Source organism: Pan troglodytes, chromosome 6 (assembly GCF_028858775.2).
Source record: "Pan troglodytes isolate AG18354 chromosome 6, NHGRI_mPanTro3-v2.0_pri, whole genome shotgun sequence".
Classification (NCBI taxonomy): domain Eukaryota; kingdom Metazoa; phylum Chordata; class Mammalia; order Primates; family Hominidae; genus Pan; species Pan troglodytes.
This window is the reverse complement of record NC_072404.2, coordinates 137,970,323-137,982,630: the sequence shown is the minus strand read 5'-3', so window position 1 is coordinate 137,982,630 and position 12,308 is coordinate 137,970,323. Positions and strand designations below refer to the sequence as shown.

Genomic DNA, 12,308 nt, shown 5'->3' with positions numbered 1-12,308 from the left:
AGTACAAAAAAATTTTGGAGGGTTTGCCAAAATAACTTTTGTTTCATTTTAGAAATTTTGCTGTAAAAACATTTCTTCAAACAGAAGGAACCTATTGTCCATTAATAGATTGAGTTCATGGCCTTGATACCACATCTTCAGTATATACAGAAAGATGCTGAGTCCTCTGCTTCCATGGGGATGGGGAAAGCATAGATACAACTATAAAGTCTCACGAAGAATTGCTATCTGAAAGGATTTAAGGAGGAAAGATAACTTTTCTGTGATTTTAAGAAAAGTTGTACCACAAATATAAAAGTCTCCTATATATGAAGAGTTGAATTAGACATACATAGGATGCAAAAGAATTTCCATTCCATCTTGCAGCATATGATATTAATTCACTAGGTAAAGCATCAGTCAGTCATTTAGTGCTGTTTCAATAAAATTAGCCATTAAATTTTGCTTTCAAATTGAAGAAAAATACCTGTGATTATGATTTCACGAGAAGCTTCTCTAATGTTTTCTTCATTCACATGTAGATATATAATGCTGGCATTCTTAAATCCCCAATATAAATTTTGTCTGTGAGAGTTAAGGAAAGGCCTAAAGTGATTATTAATTGTTTTGTAATTATTTGTGAAAAATTAGTGTAGATAATTATTCAATAAAACATCTTTAATCTACTCCTGATCTGTTACTTCATAAGTTTTTTAGAAGTTCCATGATAACTACTTATAAACTAGATAATTAGAGACAAAATTTTAATTCCGTGGTCCAGTTATATGTATTGGCTACATTTGGCTTAAATCCTTTCAGATAGCAATTCTTCATGAGACTTTGTAATCATATCTCAGTCACCACACCAGTGACGAAGCAGGAGTGCAGACAGGGAAAGGTCCAGGGCTAATTCACATAAGATGCAAATTCTTTCTAATTAGGTCTGGCTTATTAATCACATGCTTTGAAGTGTTATGGGTTTCTACCTGTCATTCCATGCCTGACTTTGAAAGTTGTTGCTCGGTGTGTCTGCCTTGGTCATTCTCTGAGAAGTTGGCCTGAGTCTTCACTGTAGAGGTATAGGAAAGTATTTATTTCCTTATCACCACTTACAGGGGCTGATCATACTATGCACAGCATCCTCTATGGTGTCCTTTGTGGGTGATTATAGTAAAAGTAGTTGACATTTTACTATTTCCTCAGAATAGTAGAGGTTTTCCTCTGTCTCGGGTAGAACAAATGTTAGACATGTACACTGTACTAATGCCTTCTAATAGGTATATATTGTTATTTCATTATGGTTTTAATTGGCACTTAGCAAAAACACTAATGATGTTTAGCATCTTTTTGCCATCTGCAGCTTTTCTTTTGTGAAGAATCTGTTCAAATATTTTCCCCAGTTTTTAACTGGGTTGCTTGTTTTCTGATTTTTGAATTTGGAAAGGTCATATTATTTATACCTTCTTTATGAGAGTGTGATATAAATACTTTTCTCTCAGTCTTTGGCTTGTCCTGTTATTGTCTTTTTTTAATTTTTTTATTATTATTATACTTTAAGTTTTAGGGTACATGTGCACAATGTGCAGGTTAGTTACATATGTATACATGTGCCATGCTGGTGTGCTGCACCCATTAACTCGTTATTTAGCATTAGGTATATCTCCTAACGCTATCCCTCCCCCCTCCCCCCACCCCACAACAGTCCTCAGAGTGTGATGTTCCCCTTCCTGTGTCCATGTGTTCTCATTGTTCAATTCCCATCTATGAATGAGAACATGTGGTGTTTGGTTTTTTGTCCTTGCGATAGTTTACTGAGAATGATGATTTCCAATTTCATCCATGTCCCTACAAAGGACATGAACTCATCATTTTTTATGGCTGCATAGTATTCTATGGTGTATATGTGCCACATTTTCTTAATCCAGTCTATCATTGTTGGACATTTGGGTTGATTCCAAGTCTTTGCTATTATGAATAGTGCCGCAATAAACATACGTGTGCATGTGTCTTTATAGCAGCATGATTTATAGTCCTTTGGGTATATACCCAGTAATAGGATGGCTGGGTCAAATGGTATTTCTAGTTCTAGATCCCTGAGGAATCACCACACTGACTTCCACAATGGTTGAACTAGTTTACAGTCCCACCAACAGTGTAAAAGTGTTCCTATTTCTCCACATCCTCTCCAGCACCTGTTGTTTCCTGACTTTTTAATGATTGCCATTCTAACTGGTGTGAGATGGTATCTCATTGTGGTTTTGATTTGCATTTCTCTGATGGTCAGTGATGATAAGCATTTTTTCGTGTGTCTTTTGGCTCCATAAACGTCTTCTTTTGAGAAGTGTCTGTTTATATCCTTTGCCCACTTTTTGATGGGCTTGTTTGTTTTTTTCTTGTAAATTTGTTTGAGTTCATTGTAGATTCTGGATATTAGCCCTTTGTCAGATAAGTAGGTTGCGAAAATTTTCTCCCATTCTGTAAGTTGTCTGTTCACTCTGATGGTAGTTTCTTTTGTTGTGCAGAAGCTCTTTAGTTTAATTAGATCCCATTTGTCAATTTTGGCTTTTGTTGCCATTGCTTTTGGTGTTTTAGACATGAAGTCCTTGCCCACGCCTATGTCCTGAATGGTAATGCCTAGGTTTTCTTCTAGAGTTTTTATGGTTTTGGGTCTAACGTTTAAGTCTTTAATCCATCTTGAATTAATTTTTGTATAAGGTGTAAGGAAGGGATCCAGTTTCACCTTTCTGCATATGGCTAGCCAGTTTTCCCAGCACCATTTATTAAATAGGGAATCCTTTCCCCATTGCTTGTTTTTCTCAGGTTTGTCAAAGATCAGATAGTTGTAGATATGCGGCGTTATTTCTGAGGGCTCTGTTCTGTTCCATTGATCTATATCTCTGTTTTGGTACCAGTACCATGCTGTTTTGGTTACTGTAGCCTTGTAGTATAGTTTGAAGTCAGGTAGTGTGATGCCTCCAGCTTTGTTCTTTTGGCTTAGGATTGACTTGGTGATACGGGCTCTTTTTTGGTTCCATATGAACTTTAAAGTAGTTTTTTCCAATTCTGTGAAGAAAGTCATTGGTAGCTTGATGGGGATGGCATTGAATCTATAAATTACCTTGGGCAGTATGGCCATTTTCACAATATTGATTCTTCTTATCCACAAGCATGGAATGTTCTTCCATTTGTATCTTCTTTTATTTCGTTGAGCAGTGGTTTGTAGTTCTCTTTGAAGAGGTCCTTCACATCCCTTGTAAGCTGGATTCCTAAGTATTTTATTCTCTTTGAAACAATTGTGAATGGGAGTTCACTCATGATTTGGCTCTCTGTTTGTCTGTTATTGGTGTATAAGAATGCTTGTGATTTTTGCACATTGATTTTGTATCCTGAGACTTTGCTGAAGTCGCTTATCAGCTTAAGGAGATTTTGGGCTGAGATTATGGGGTTTTCTAGATATACAATCATGTCGTCTGCAAACAGGGACAATTTGACTTCCTCTTTTCCTAATTGGATACACTTTCTTTCTTTCTCCTGCCTAATTGCCCTGGCCAGAACTTCCAACACAATGTTGAATAGGAGTGGTGAGAGAGGGCATCCCTGTCTTGTGCCAGTTTTCAAAGGGAATGCTTCCAGTTTTTGCCCATTCAGTATGATATTGGCTGTGGGTTTGTCATAGATAGCTCTCGTTATTCTCTTAATCATATTTCAAAGAACAAAAATTTTTAATTTTGATTAAGTCCAATTTATGATTTTTTTCTTTTTGGCTCATGTTCTTGGTGCTGTATCTAAGAAATCTTCACCAAACCCAAAGTTGGAATTCTCCTCTGTTTTCTTCTAGAAGCTGTATAGTTTTAGATTTTTACATTTAGTCTTTGATTTATTTTTAGTTAATTTTCAGATCTAGAGCTACATATAGATCAAAGTTTTTATTTGAATATGTTGTTCTAGCACAGTCTGTTGAAAAGCTTTCTCCACTGAATTTACTTAACATCTTTGTGAAAAATCAATTATCTATATATCTGTAAGCCTATTCCTGGACTCTCTATTCTGTCCCATTGAGCTCTTTGGTGTAAATATTATATTATATAGCTATTAGGTATTGAAATATCTTGCTATAGTTTTGTATTTGTTTTATCTTTTTTTGCCTCATGTTTTATGAATATCTGATATGGCAGTGTATAGATAGATGGGATTATGATTTCCTTCTCATTAACTGATCTTTTATCATTATGAAATGACCTTCTTTATCCCTGGTAGTATACTTTACTTTAAAAATCTACTTTATCTTAGCTGCCTCAGCTTTCTTTTTGTTGTTGTTGTTGTTGTTATTTTTGTTTTTGTAGAGATGGGGTTTTGCCGTGTTGCCCAGGCTGGTCTTGAACTCCTGAGCTCAAGCAGTCCACCCACCTTGGCCTCCCAAAGTGCTGGGATTATAGGCATGAGCCACTGTGCCCAGCCCCCAGCTTTCTTTTGACTAGTGTTAGCATGTTCTATTTTTCCCATTTTTTAATCTATTTGTTTCTTTATACTTAGACTATATTTCTTGAAGCAGCATATAATTGTGTCTTTATTATCCATTCTGACACACCTCTGCCTTTTAACTGGGTTATTTCAATTAAATTTTAATATGAATATTGATATGGTTAAGCTTAAATCTGTCATTTAGATGTTTTTTCTTTCTCTTCTGTTATCCCGTTTTTCCTCTTCTGCTTTTTTTAGGTTGAATATTCTTTAAGATTCTAGTTTTTCTTCTTTGTTGCTCTGTTACTGATAAATGTCTTGTTATTTTATGTTGTTTTAACTCATAAGAGGCTAAGTCAAGTAGTATTATAACATTTAATGTATATTTAAGAACCTTACAATATTATACCTCTAGTTCTTCCCTCCCATCATTTGAGTTATTGTTATGCATTGTACATTGTACTTTTACATATGTTACAAACCCACACTACATTGCTTTTTACATTCTTTAAATGGTTATCTTTTAAACTAGTGTCACATAGTCATCTTTAGGTTCAGAAAAGGTTTAGAAGATTGTACATTTATTTAACAATTGTTGCTTTGAACAAAATCAGAATTGTTTCACGAAGAAAAAAAGGGGATGTTCAGGAAGCTGGTAGGGGTGTCCTGCATGTGTGCATCACACCAAAGTCGATACTTTTGTAATCCTTAGGACAAATAAAACAAACAACCTAGCCAGAATAGTCAGTGCCTTTTTTCATATAAATTAAAAGCTGAGTATCTAGTGATGGGAGAGTAGAGGTTATCTTTCAGGGTGCTGATGGGATTGAGTTCGCTGCAAACTGTACTTCCTAAGTCAGTGAAACTGAAATTTTATGTTCAGCTGAATTTTGAAGAAAAGATACTAGGTAAATTATTTTAGTTTTTACATAATTCATGTGATATTTTATCTATAATTAATTAAGAAACAAAACTAATTGTTATTTCTGGCTATTTCTGTTTTATTGGTAAGTAGAATTTGGAGTTTAAAAGGACACTGGAGCTCATTTAATCCAATCTCTTCACTTTCCAGATAAAGCAACTGTGGCACAAAGATGCGAATTAAATTCTTCCAGTTCATAGTGGCATCTACTGTATTGTTATCCTTTTGAGGCTAAGGCCATGGACATATTATGCACTTTAGCAACAGCAGCTGTCTAGCAGTTTCTGACTAACAGTATATGTCCAATTAATGTTGGAGGGATAGGTGAACAAATGAATACATCTGAAATGTGCTTAATTTGGTTTCATTTCTCCTATGGGAAGTTATGCTAGAAAGCAGAATTAGTTACTTTTGTTTGGATGCCTGATATCCCTAATCAAGTAATAAACTAGAACAACAATTATAGAATAATGTACAATTTGGATCCTACAGCGAGTGAAGTTCTGGTATGTTTAGTCTTCTACCTAAAATAGAAGTAAATTGAAACATTCTCAAGTCTATTACTAAGCTCTTTTAGTCACTATATTAATAAAATAATTCCTGTGTATCTCAGAGCTATTCAAAGTCACTTTAGAATATCCACCCCATTTTATTCATTCATTGATGGACATTTAGGTTGATTTCATATCTTGGCTATCGTCAATAAAGCTGCAATGAACATTGGAGTGCAGATATCTCTTCTATATACAGATATCATTTCCTTTGGATATATACCTTAAAGTGGGATTTCTGAATCATATAGTAATTCTACTTTTACTTTTTTTGAGGAACCTGCATACTGTTTTATGAAATGGCTATATTAATGCACATTCCTACCAATAATATGCAACGGTTCCCTTTCCCCCACATCCTCACCAATGCTTATCTTTTATCTTGTTGATAATAGCCATTCTTATCTTTTATCTTGTTGGTAGTAGCCATTCAGGTATGAGGTGGTTTTATTTGCATTTCCCTGATGATTAGCGATGTTGAACATTTCTTTCATATATGCAGTAGGATTTTATTCGGCCTTAAAAACTGAAGAAATCTTGTCATTTAATCAAGCTGGGAGACATTGTGCTAAATGAAATATGCCAAGCACAGAAAGACAGATACCACATGATGTCACTTACATGTAGAATCTAAAAAGGCCAAACTCTTAGAAGCAGGAGTAGGATGGTGGTTACCAGGGTCATAGGCGTGGAGGGGATGAGGAATGGGAAGATGTTGGTCAAAGGCTACAAAGTTTTCGTTAAGATGAATCAGTCCCAGAAATCTGTTGTATGGCATGGTGACTATAGTTAATAATCATGAATTATACGCTTGAAAATTTGCTAAGAGAATATCTCTTAAATATTCTCAGAACATACACAAAAACTATGTTAGATGGATATTAAAACATGTTGTATAGTGTAAATATATATAATTTTGTCAAGTATACCTCAATAAAGCTGGAAAAAAATATTTACCTCTGTTGCCTTTAGCAGTGGTATGAGAAAACACTCTTATTCCCTGATGGTTTGTATTATATGCATTGTATGAGTCAAGAAGTCCTTAGATCAGAAGAGCAAGATTCAAATTAGTTGGTTATTCAGCATGACAAACTGAAAAGTTTGAAACCTGATTTTGAAGACATTAATTCTGGTATTGGCTCTGCCGTAGTAGCCATGAGGCCATGAACAAGTCACATAACATCTCTTCTGCCCAAGAATCGTTCCATGTCCTGACCTTATTCCCCACCATCTTCCTGTGTTATTTACTTTTCTGAATTTATTTGATTTTTTGAGCATATGAAAATGTATCACAGAGATTTCTCAACCTCATACTCCCTGTCCATCTTCCTTTCCCATTGCTTAAGTGACTAATTAGTTTGCATACATGTAAAATGGCAAATTGGGAAGTTTTTTTTTTAAATTCTATAAATTCAGGGGGTATAAGTGCAGTCGTGTTACATGGTTATACTGCATAGCGGTGAAGTCTGGGCTTTTAGTGTACCCATTACCTGAATAGTGAACATCATATCGAGTAAGTAATTTTTCAGTGCTCACCCTGCTTTCCCACTGCCCCCTTTTGGAGTCTCCAGTGTCTATTATTCCCCTCCTCTGCATATATCTATGTATACCCATTGTTTCACTCCCATTTGTGAGAACATGCTGTACTTGACTTTCTGTTTCTGAATTATTTCACTTAGGATAATGGCCTCCAGCTCCATCCATGTTGCTGTAAAAGACATAATTTCATTCTCTCTTATGTCTGGGTAGTGTTTTGTGTGTGTGTGTGTGTGTGTGTGTGTGCATGTGTGTGTATGTGTGTGTCTGTGTACACACATATGTTTATGCAATTAAAAATTTTATGCAGTTATCTGTTGATAGACATTTTGGTTGATTCTATGACTTTGTTATTGTGACTAACGCTGTGATAAACGTAGGCATGCAGGTGTCTTTTTGATATACTGATTTCTTTTACTTTGGGTACTTAGTAGTGGGATTGCTGGATCTAATGATATTTCTATTTTTAGTTCTTTAAGAAATCTCCAGCCAGGTATGTTGGCTCACACCTGTAATCCCAGCACTTTGGGAGTCCGAGGTAGGTGGATCACGAAGTCAGGAGTTGGAGACTAGCCTGGCCAGTATGGTGAAAATGGATCTCTAATAAAAGTACAAAAATTAGCCAGTCATGGTGGCATGCACCTGTAGTCCCAGCTACTCTGGAGGCTGAGGCAGGAGAATTGCTTGAACCTAGGAGGCAGTGGTTGCAGTGAGCCAAGATCATGCCACTGCACTCCAGCCTGCCTGGGCAACAGAGTGAGACTCCATCTCTAAATAAATAAATAAATAAATAAATAAATAAGAAATTTCCATACTGTTTTCCATAGAGGTTGTACTAATTTACATTCCCACCAACAGTATATAAGTATTCCAACTTGGAAAGGTTTTCATTAGTGTTATTTTGGTACATTATTATGTAGTGATTGTTAGACCTTGCATGGATCCCTTATTCATATGAAGAACAAGAGCTCACCTTCACAGTTTAAGGTGGTACAGGTTGAGTATCCCTTATCCAAAGTGCAACCAGAAGTATTCTAGATTTTTTATTTTTTCAGAATTTGGAATATTTTTATTATACTTAATGGTTGATCATCCCTAATCCAAAAATTTGATATCCAAAATGCTCCAATGAGCATTTCCTTTAGGCACGACCTTTCAGTACCATATGGATGCTCAAAAAGTTTAGGGTTTTGGAGCATTTCTGATTTTGGATTTTCAGATTAGGAATGCACAACCTGTAGTTGGTTTTTAATTTAAATACGCACATCTATCAGTAGTACATGAATTAGCTAGCCAATCCCAAAACATTTTGCCATAACTTTATGTTCCATGCTCTTCACTTTAAGGATACAGCTAAAATAATTGTCCAAGTCTAGATATTGTTTATACCTCCCTCTTTTCCATCCGACCACCGTATGTTATGGATTGACTGACATTGACTTGGTTCTAAAAATTCTTATTGTACTTAATAACCAAAGATTAAGAATGAAACTAAATTTGTTATATTTATGAAATAATTAAGGAGATAATATGTTGAATTGAGGGGGGCGATATAAAATTGAAAGTGTCTGTTGTTATCTTGAAGTGATTTGAAGTGATTTGCCTCTAGATATTTATTTAACTTCAGTGCCAAGTTTACATAACAAAATAGTGCCTACCTTTGAGGGGTGATGTGGGAATTGATTTAAATTTCACAAAGCATTCCAAGACACTCAGTTGATAGATTCTCCATAAATGGCAGGCATTATTATAATCAGACTAGTAAAAATAAAAATGATAAAGCTACTCATGCAGCATCCTCTAATAGAAACTGTTTTGATAAAGTAATGTAAAGGTTATGCTATTCATAATTTATGGCTGAGGGCAATAGATCAAGAATAATGATGCTTTCCTGTCTATATACATATTAAAAACACAGATATAGCTGTGTTGGAGTATATTGCTCTATCTAAGAAGGATGAAATCAATACCTTATAAACAAGAAAAGTGATCTATGTATATTAATAAAAGACACTATCCTTAATTGAGCCTTGAAAAATACAGTGACTGACAAACTTGATTATGTCTTTTGGAATCTTCAAGAAAGGCTTTGAAATAGCAGAAATAATTCTTAATCGTTAGGTTGTGTGGAACTTGAACTTTGTTAGTAATATAAACATAATGGTCTTCATTCTGGTAACCAAAATAATCAGCTTCATTGTTAAACCTTTAAAAAAATTTTTCAGTTTATTGTAAGAAAAGTCAAAACTTTAACTACATTAATTCAAAATGAGAGAAAATTAAGCATTTCAAAATATTTTTTACAAGCAGAATGCTTCAGGTGTGTGCAAGATATAAGCACACACAAAGTAAGCAAAGCTGATGATAGAAATCAATATGTAAAAATATCTTTAAATCATACACTTATGAGGAGAAATTTAAAAGGTAAATTTAATTTTCCTTTATGATGAAATTTTAGCTTTCATTGTCTACACATTAGTTTCTTGTTGCTGCTGCAACAGTTTACCAAAAACTTAGTGACTTAAAACAATATAAATTTGTTATCTTATAGTTCTGAAGTCAAAAGTTCAAAATGGATCTCTGTGAGCTAAAATCAAGCTATCAGCAGGGTTCTGTTCCTTTCTAGATGCTCTAGAGGATAATCTGTTTGTTGTGTGTTTTGTTTTGCCTTTTCCCATTTCTGCGAGTTGCCTACATTCTTTGACTTGTTTCTCTCTTCAATTATGAAGCTAGTAATGGCTGGTCAAGCCCTTTTCACATCAACACTGACTCTTCTGCCTTCCTCTGCCATGTTTCAGAACCCTTGTGATTGTATTGGGCCCACCTGGATAGGTGAATAATTGCCTAGTTAGCAATCTTAATTTCACCTGCTACCTTAATTCTCCTTTGCCATTTAAGGTAAAAACATATTCACAAGTCCTGGGGATTAGGATCTGGGCATCTTTGGGAAGCCGGTATTCTACCTGTTACATTCCAGATATGGAAGAATGAAAGTTTCATAGATTTTGAGAGACTGTTAAGTAAACAACACACTGTAGAATTAATTACCATCATTCTCTGTTATCAAATTTTGGCAGTAATTTAGTTATCAAGACTTTTTCTCTTTTCATCACAGTGAAGTATTAATTTTAGGTTTACATTTTTATTTCTAATTTTTCTAAGCATCCACCCACCCATTCATTCATCCATCCATCTTTCCAGCCAATCATCCAACCAACAAATACTTGGTGAGTGTTTACAATAGACTGTGAAGGAAACTGTGATTAAGAAGGCTTAGAGATTTTTTTAAAATGGTAACAGTCAAGAAATGGATATGTTAATTAGCTTGACTGTAGTGATCAGTTCACTATGTATCAGAACATCAGGATGCATACTTTAAATATAGTAATTTCAATAAAAAACTGGTGAAAAAAGAATGTCTTAAAGATACTCATTTAAGTGACTCTATGTGGTACAAATGAATTACTCTGTCTACTACACAATAGCTCTTGCTCTCAAGGAGCGTAGACTACTAACGGCTTGCCTAATGCCCCCTTCATATCATTATTAAATAGAGATGTCAGGAAAAACTGGAGAATGATTGACACATCTTACTTTTCTTTTCCTTGCTTTATCCTTAATCCTCCCATCACGCAAATAACAAAGCTTCTAATCTTGATCTTTTAACAAGCTAATGTCAAGGAAAAAATATCCACTTAGGATAATACTTTGTTTTTCTTCTACCCCATTTTGTTTTTTCAAAAAAAGGCTTTTCTTATTTAAAAAAAAAAATGTATAGAAGGAAGGAGATGTGGTGGAAGGAGATGTGGTGTGTGGTTCTCTGTTGGGCCAAGTACACATTTGGTAAAAGGTTGGGAGTTTGATCAATTGCATATTGTAAATTCCAAAATTCTTTCCAGCTTTGAAAATAAAAGAACTCAATTTAGCCCATGGAAAATAAGGTTGACAAGATTTAATGCTAATCTTTCAGTATACAAAAGAGCATTGTGTCTGTAAGAGTGAGCAGGTGTTCTTTGTTTTCACTAAGGACAGGAAGCCATGATATTAAATCAAATAAATAATTTAGATTTAGCAACCTCAAGTGTATTAAAACACGGGAAACTGTTACTAAGCAATAATATAGATTTCCCTTAGACAAATCATCTGATCCATCTTCACATACTATAAGGGTTCTGATATTGGGGCAAATATTAATATATGTGGTTATTAACATCTGCTAAATAAATACTGAAGTGAAAAAAACTTCAGGTAGTCCTTTCATAATATATGCTACCTCAAGGTTCTACACTCTCAAGAAGGTATTTGAAAGATTTGCTAGAGACTGTCTTTATGAATCTTTGCTAAAGTATAAAATCTCTGTCAATTGAAAGAGAAAAAGAAACATCAACTAAACCCAAAAAGTCAAGGTTTCTTGTAGAGATAGGCTCTACTTATCTGCAAAGATGTTCCCTCAGCCATTTGCCTAAAATATCCTTTGTCTCAAGGACACCTGTTTGTAAGCAGAAGTAATTTTTAATCAAAAATTGAACCATGATTTCTGCTAATTGTGTTTTTAGTTCCTTCTTCCTCTGTTTGAGGCTAGTTCATCACTTAGTTGGATATGAGAAACCTGATCATTGAGTCACATGACTCATCTCTGAGATGTATGTAGCTAGAGAGAGGGGAATTATTCTTTACTTGAGTATGAAAATTTGATTTTCATTCTCTGGTTTGTAAACATTGTTTTACTAAATGTTACCTATATAGGATAACACACGCTTAGCAAAACATATTTCTTACAGTCTATCCCTAATCTTCCATAATTACTGGTTTTATCCGTAAGCTTAACCTTCTGGTATCTCCTTCAACCTACCTTCTTG

At 34.7% G+C, this 12,308-nt stretch overlaps 1 protein-coding gene and 1 long non-coding RNA gene across 16 annotated transcripts in view; one reads left to right on the top strand and one right to left on the bottom strand.

The window, feature by feature from the left end:
• CADPS2 (calcium dependent secretion activator 2) overlaps nucleotides 1-12,308 on the top strand; it is a 567,091-nt gene that overhangs the window by 313,505 nt on the left and 241,278 nt on the right. The window lies entirely within an intron of this gene.
• The window catches only part of LOC107975934 (uncharacterized), a 53,780-nt gene that overhangs the window by 8,858 nt on the left and 32,614 nt on the right, over nucleotides 1-12,308 (bottom strand). For 2 of the 5 annotated variants that reach the window (XR_010158976.1, XR_010158977.1), the window contains exon 5: nucleotides 9,108-9,207. The exons of the other annotated variants lie outside the window; for them this stretch is intronic. This is a non-coding gene — a long non-coding RNA (uncharacterized LOC107975934). The remainder of the gene's footprint in view (nucleotides 1-9,107; nucleotides 9,208-12,308) is intronic. 5 annotated transcript variants of the gene reach the window in all.